Below are 7,500 nucleotides of genomic sequence, written 5' to 3'. Positions count from 1 at the left end.
TATAAATAAATGATTAGAGGAAAGAGGACAGTTGGTGCGCCACACGGCAGCACCGTGACGCCTGCATTATTAGGGACAGTCACGCGGCTCTCTTGTGACACACTTATTTTATATTACACTGCACAGCCGTAGGACACACACACACACACACACACACACACACACACACACACACACACACACAGAGAGAGAGAGAGAGAGAGAGAGAGAGAGAGAGAGAGAGAGAGAGAGAGAGAGAGAGAGAGAGAGAGAGAGAGAGAGAGAGAGAGAGAGAGAGCACTTTGGAATATAAATAGTAAGGACATAAGAATAAAGGAAAATAAGAGAAGCTGCAAGAAGCCGTCAGGCCTACACGTGGCAGTCCCTGAATGGAACATGCCTACCTACTTCCACCTGTCATCACCGTCCACAAACTTGTCTAATCTTCTTTTAAAGTTTCCTAATGACTCAGCACTAACAACCTCATTACTAAATTCACTCCAGTCATCTACCACTCTATTTGAAAACATATTTTATCATACATTATTTTTTATTTTAATGAAGTTTTTCAAGTTTAAATCCAGTATTTTTGTTCTGTGCTAATTACTGGTCCTGGGAATATTGTCTTGTTATATCCCTTTTACAGCTTGAAGACCTCTATCAGGAGCCCTCTTAATCTACGCCTTTCCAAGGAATCTAAACTTAAAAGCTTTAGTCTTCTTTGGAAGGAATATCCCTCATCCCATGTATTCCTTTATTCATTCTCCTTTGTACTGATTGTAATAGACCTATACTAGTAGTAGTAGTAGTAGTAGTAGTAGTAGTAGTAATTGTAGCAGTAGTAACAGCAGTGCTAGTAGTAGTAGTAGTAGTAGTAGTAGTAGTAGTAGTAGTAGTCTCTGTGTGTCTCTGTGTGACGCACTAATATAATACATACATTTGTAATGCTTTAATATTAATTGAAATGATTTTTTACGTGACACAATTTCTTTCTAAAACATCTTTTCCTGCTGTGCACTCTTGTACACGCTGGCCACGCCATGTGCCCCTCCATGCGCCCCTGTGTTTGCAAGGACCGTCTGAAGAAAAATCCTGCACCCTGGGGTACACCATGCACCAAGCTGTCACTGGTGTATGGGACAGCCACAGCCCGGTCTCCACCTCCCCTCTCGCTCTCTCCTTCCCTTCTTTTTCTCATCTCCCTCACTCACTCGCCCCTGACTCCCCACCACTACTCAGTCCTCTTCCCATCCCTCTCACTGTCTCCATGGCGACACTTCTTCAAATTTAACGCAGTTGGTGTGAAGACTGAGAAGAGAATTGCAATTCATGAACTTTTGTGAACAATTTATGTAACAGAGGATGAAGAAAACAATGAAATGTACCCAAGACTTTATTGATTGCTGAAAAAAAATCTAAATAATAAAAATATCCTCCTCCTCCTCCTCCTCCTCCTCCTCATCCTCCTCCTCCTCCTCCTCCTCCTCCTCCTCCTCCTCCTCCTCCTCCTCCTCCACCTCCTCCTCCTCCTCCTCCTCCTCCTCCTCCTCCTCCTCCTCCTCCTCTTCATCTTCCTCTTCCTACTCCTCCTCCTCCTCCTCCTTTTCCTCCTCCTATCTTTAGGTGAGAAAATCAAACAAATATGCTCTTCCAAATTTAATTCCGAGAAGTCAGACACAAACACACACACACACACACACACACACACAGAGAGAGAGAGAGAGAGAGAGAGAGAGAGAGAGAGAGAGAGAGAGAATCCAACTAATACCAAAATGGCTTCAAAAATAAGAAGAAAATAAAACTAAGAGTCTGAGCAAATACTGTCACACACACACTTTGGAAACCTTACGCACGCCTCACCGAAAACCGGGCTGGATATTTGCTTCTGCGTGCACTTCAAAAGAAAAGGAGAAAGAAAAACCTACTTAGGTGCTCTGACTTACCTTTTGCTGCTTCGAAACGACAACTTGAGGAGAGGAAAGTTCAGATATTTACTTGAAAGACTATTCTCTCCCTCTCTCTCTCTCTCTCTCTCTCTCTCTCTCTCTCTCTCTCTCTCTCTCTCTCTCTTTCAAAGCGTATATTTGTACCTAAACCGGAGTCATGATAGCCATATGGAAATCGTTGTGGGGCGTTGGGAGCAGCCGCCACCATCAAAACCACCATCACCACCACCACCACCATAGCAATGCGCCACATCTGAAGAAGAGGATAGAGAGGGTGAGGGAGGGGGAAGGGAGAGAAGAGAAGTAAAATATGAGAGAAGGAGAGAGGAGGAAAGGGAAGGGTGGAGGGAAGATGAGGAGGAAAAGAGATGGAGTGAGAATTAGTAAAGGAGGCGAAAGAAAGAGTGAGTGTGGTGATGCAGGAGAGAAGGAGAGGAAAGCCAGTAAAATACAAAAGGAGTTATAAGAGTCTGTCTGAGCTACGTACTCCTGGGGATGTTGAGAGGCAAGAGTTGTGCTGCGGCTGTCAGTCAGTGGCGGCAGGACACCTGACTGCTGGTGGCTTGCTGTATGAGGCGCCTTGTGTGTGTGTGTGTGTGTGTGTGTGTGTGTGTGTGTGTTTATATACAGTGTAATGGTGTCTTTAGGCTGTCACCGTTGCGTCATCGATAGCCAGATAGATACAAGAATAGCTAAACACTAAACACTGACACGTGAATCTCTTAAGCAAGACTTGCTTTATATTGCTCTGCACGCTCATATCATATTATTATTGTTATTACTATTATTATTATTATTATTATTATTATTATTATTATTATTATTATTACAAAAGATAGATAGATAGCTATGTAGATACCAAGAGAGAGAGAGAGAGAGAGAGAGAGAGAGAGAGAGAGAGAGAGAGAGAGAGAGAGAGAGATTTACCCTTTTCTGATTGTGAATTTGTCCCTCTACCAGAATGGACTGGAAAGTAAGAGAAAAGAAAAATAAATGGCGGCAGCAAACATCGTCGCACACACGAGGAAGTCTTCCTCACACGTCATCGAAACACTGGCACGACATTTGTTTCCTCGTGTCCCTTTACTGACGGAAAGGACAAATTTATCCTCCACAGAATATATGGTTTATCTAGGCGACTTTCAAGTATCGGAGTTGTTTTCCGGCTAGGTCTCAGCCCTCCAATGGCAAGAAGTAGGAGAAGGAAGAGAAGAATGGAGGTGAATGTTAAAGTGATAAATTATATACGAAGGAAAGAAAGAAGGAGAATGAAGGACAAGGAAACGAAATAAAGAGAGCAGAAAGAGAAAAGCTGTTCTGCATGTTTCCCCCTCCCCTTCCCTCCAACACACACACACACACACACACACACACACACACACACACACACACACACACACACACACCTTCTAGACCTTGGTTTAAGTCAGCCTGTTCTATTGCTGTACTCGTACATGATAGGGAGGTGGCCCAGTAAAAGTACTTCAGCCTTTCATTACCTGAATTTAATGCGCTTTATATTTTTGCCCGGTATCATGCCAAATCTGTTCTCTTAGCAGCCAAAAACTCAATAACTAACTCCATTAATAGAAAGTGTCAAAATCTTTCAAGATCTAATTGCCCTCGTGACTTCTGGCACCTACCGAAAAACATCGCCAATAACTTTGACTGATTCTTCATCTTTCCTTCGTTTATTTTAACCTGATGGCACCACTGTCATCTCGCCTATTTCTAAAGCTGAACTCTTCGCTCAAATTTTTGCTAAAAACGCTACCTTGGATGATTCAGGAATTGTTCCTCCCTCTCCTCCACCTTCTGACTACTTCATGCTACCTATTAATACCCTTTGCAATGATGTTTTCCATGTCCTCACTGGCCTAAACCCTCGGAAGCCTTATGGACCCTTCAGGAAGTAAATACCTAGTTCACGCAGGGAAGCCACAGAACGCCTGACTTCTGATCTCTCTAAAATCACTGATTGGAGCTTAGTATTGTTCAATGTTCCACTCATACCGTTCTTTTAAACAGGATGGAATTAAAAACTTTTCGTCTTATCAACACCTTTCTTCTAACTGACTGTCTTCAGCCTCTTTCTCATCGCCGCAATGTTGCACCCTTTGCTATCTTCTACCGCCATTTTCATGCCAACTGCTCTTCTGATCTTGCTAATTGCATGCCTCTCCTCCTCCCGCGGCCTCGCTGCACAAAACTTTCTTCTTTCTCTCATTCATATTTTGTCCAACTCTCTAATGCAAGAGTTAACTAGTATTCTCAATCATTCATCCCTTTCTCTGGCAAACTCTGGATTCCCTGCCATCTTCTATATTTCCACCTTTCTATGACTTGAACTATTGCAAGAGGAAGGTTTCAAGACACTTATCCTGTACTTTTGACCAACGCTTTCGACTCTGTTCGGGGACCGGCACCTCAGTGGGCCTTTTTTTTTTTTTTGCTGCAATTTTTGTTCCCTTTGGCCAGTGCCCTCTTCCTGAAACACACACACACACACACACACACACACACACACACACACACACACACACACACACACACACACACACACACACACACACCATTAATTACTGATCACACCTCACCTCACCTGTTTCTTTTCCCATGTTTTCCCCACTCTCCTTCTTCATTAATCCTCCTTCCATTCTTTCCTTCTCATTCATTCCATTGTTACCTTGCCAATTCCTCCTGCTTCCCTCCTTCTCACACTTCCCCTCACTCCTCTTTCACTTCCTTCCAGGCACAGGATGATGAAAAGCTAAAAATTTTCTTCTTTATTGAATGATTGAAAGAATCAACAAAAGTAATAACCTCCTCCTCCTCCTCTTCCACCTTCTCTTCCTCCTCCTCCTCCTTGATACAAATAAATATTTTACCATTGATCATTCTAACCTAACAAGAAATAATGGATTCAAGATTGTACCCAAACGTTTTAAATCCCACGAGGCCAAACATTTTTCTTTAATCGTACATTAAATGTATGGAATAAACTTCTTGCAGAAATCGTAAACAGCAATTCTATTGAATCATTAAAAAATAACAACAAGCTCTTTTCTTGTCCGAATAATTACTAAATTCACTAATAAACTCTCATTTTACAGACACAAATTTTATTATGAATTGTATTAAATTTCAGACAGGCATACAGAGTTCACCGTAGGGTGAATAATAGAACTTCCTTTCATCCTTTCCTATGAAAACTTCCAAGTCAGTTTTTCCATACTGCATGGTACTTTTTCCCAACTATTTCCATGCCAGCGCAAGCTGGAGGGAGTGGTGGGTGGGGAGGAGCTTTCTTCTATGCTGTCCTGTCTCCCTTCCCTGTAGCTAGTTAGAAGTAGTTACTAAACAGCCTTGCAAGGACCAAAAGGTCTGTTGCTGTTTGGCTTTCCATTGTATTCCTTTGTATTCCACTGTATTCCTCCTCCTCCTCCTCTTCCTCCTCCTTCTCTTCTTCCTCCTCCTTCTCCTCTTCCTTCTCTTTCTCCTCTTCCTCCTCCTCTTCCTTCTGCTCCTCCTCCTCTTCCTTCTCCTCATCCTCCTGCTCCTCCTGGTAAAGAAAATAATGCAAATTTACATTTGTCAGTTTGATTTCAATAAGAGAGAGAGAGAGAGAGAGAGAGAGAGAGAGAGAGAGAGAGAGAGAGAGAGAGAGAGAGAGAGAGAGAGAGAGAGAGAGAATCTTCTAATTAAGCTGAACATACAAACATAATAGAAAGAAGGGAAGCGATGTATGTATAAGGGTCTTAGTGGTGGCGGCGGTGGGTGGTGGTGGTGGTAGTGGTGATGGAGCCAGTGTTCGTCGTTGGTGGAATGGTGGAGATGTGGTCGTACCTTGATCGAGTCATGCTTTGTCCGACCGCCGTTTACCCGCGCTTGGTGACCAAGCAGCCGATACCGGCGGCCAGGACAACCCCTTTGGGAGGACGACAGGGTAGTGGGCAGAGCCAGCACTACTCACACCTACCGTCTTCAACGGCACAGGTGATGCGAAACCTACCTGCCGAGGTCGGCCCCGACAGGATTCTGGTTCTGAGGACGCCACCCTCAGCCAGGCGGTTGGCTACCTGAGCTACTAGGCCCGCCGCAGCACGAAACATCAGTTCGCAGACTACGAGCTCTGCTAGGACGCCCTGGGTCTTCGAGACGGACACAGAGGCTCTATGCCCGCCCCTCGGACCCGGGGTATTTGAGGGCAGGAAAAGCGCTACCCCTCCACCAGCGGGCCGTCATCCCGGAAACGCCAGAGTGACTACCGCTGTCGAGGGTAAGTGGGTTTGACCTTCCGACTCGGCAAATCACCCTGACGGCCCACCACCCCAACGAGATAGAGAACTCGAAGGAGCAGAAGGACTCCGGATCAGTGAAGCTGTTCTGGGCTCCGAAGCCTGGCGGAACCCCATTACTCTATGAACGTTCATTGAGAAGGGAGGATGGAATATTTTGTCCAACTCCCCGCCCCACATTCATCTCGCGGGGAAGCACTTTAGCCGCAGGCCCAATCCTTCAGGCTTGTTCCTACGTTTCTAGCGGGCGCCACTAGGAGGCAGACTTCCCCAGTAACTAAGTGTCAAGGAGGTTTTTCACGTCACTCGGGGAGTCACGGCATGACACCATCCCGGGACCTCCAGGAGTCATAGTTACATACTCGTATATATATATATATATATATATATATATATATATATATATATATATATATATATATATATATATATATATATATATATATATATATATATATATATATATATAGAGAGAGAGAGAGAGAGAGAGAGAGAGAGAGAGAGAGAGAGAGAGAGAGAGAGAGAGAGAGAGAGAGAGAGAGAGAGAGAGAGAGAGAGAGAGAGAGAGGATAAAAAAAAATCTTATTTAGAAAATGTGAAGACTTAATGACGAGTGTCATTCGAATTAATTTAGTGGCAATATTGATTCATGAACAGAGAGTTGGTTATTCTGATATCTATTTATTTATTAGTTTTAAACAATAACTTGAAGTTTTCCTCTTTTATATAATGATTCATTTTTTCTGCAATAATATCAAATATTAGAAAAGAACTTGTGTGAGACATGGCGCTGCTGCTTCTAAAGGAGACGCCTTTGTCCTCGACCATCCTCAGTGTTGAAGTCTGAGGCGTGGAACCAACACACCTGACCGAGCAGTCACCTGTGTCTGCGCCACGTCTGGGAGTCAAGGCGGCGTTGTTCCAGCACAAAGGCTCATCCTTGAGAACCAACAGACCCGCAACTCACCCAAGTTCACCCATTCATCTTTGTATATTTTTGTTATGCAAGGATTGTACAAGTTTTCTGCCTTTGTTTAGACCTCAAGCCTGTGAGAAAAGGTGGAAGTAAGAGTAAAAGTTTTGTTGATTTTTGAACTTTTTCGGTAATTTTTCCAACAAAGGAAAAGGAAAACAATAGAAAAATAGTAAAGATTCTATTGATTGGATGAGATAAGCGTCAATAATAGTAACTACCTCTTCCTCCTCTTCCTCCTCCTCTTCCTCCTCCTATTCCTCCTCCTGTCTTTAGGTGAAAAAATAAAACATATTATTTTGCC

At 43.5% G+C, this 7,500-nt stretch overlaps 1 long non-coding RNA gene across 2 annotated transcripts in view; it reads right to left on the bottom strand.

The window, feature by feature from the left end:
* Nucleotides 1–7,490: 7,490 nt before the first annotated feature.
* LOC135110380 (uncharacterized) overlaps nt 7,491–7,500 on the bottom strand; it is a 5,622-nt gene continuing 5,612 nt past the window's right edge. For both annotated transcript variants that reach the window (XR_010273225.1, XR_010273226.1), the window contains exon 6: nt 7,491–7,500. This exon is cut by the window's right edge. This is a non-coding gene — a long non-coding RNA (uncharacterized LOC135110380).

The sequence above is a fragment of the Scylla paramamosain genome, chromosome 20 (assembly GCF_035594125.1).
Source record: "Scylla paramamosain isolate STU-SP2022 chromosome 20, ASM3559412v1, whole genome shotgun sequence".
Lineage (NCBI taxonomy): Eukaryota > Metazoa > Arthropoda > Malacostraca > Decapoda > Portunidae > Scylla > Scylla paramamosain.
This window is presented reverse-complemented; position numbering and strand designations above follow the sequence as displayed.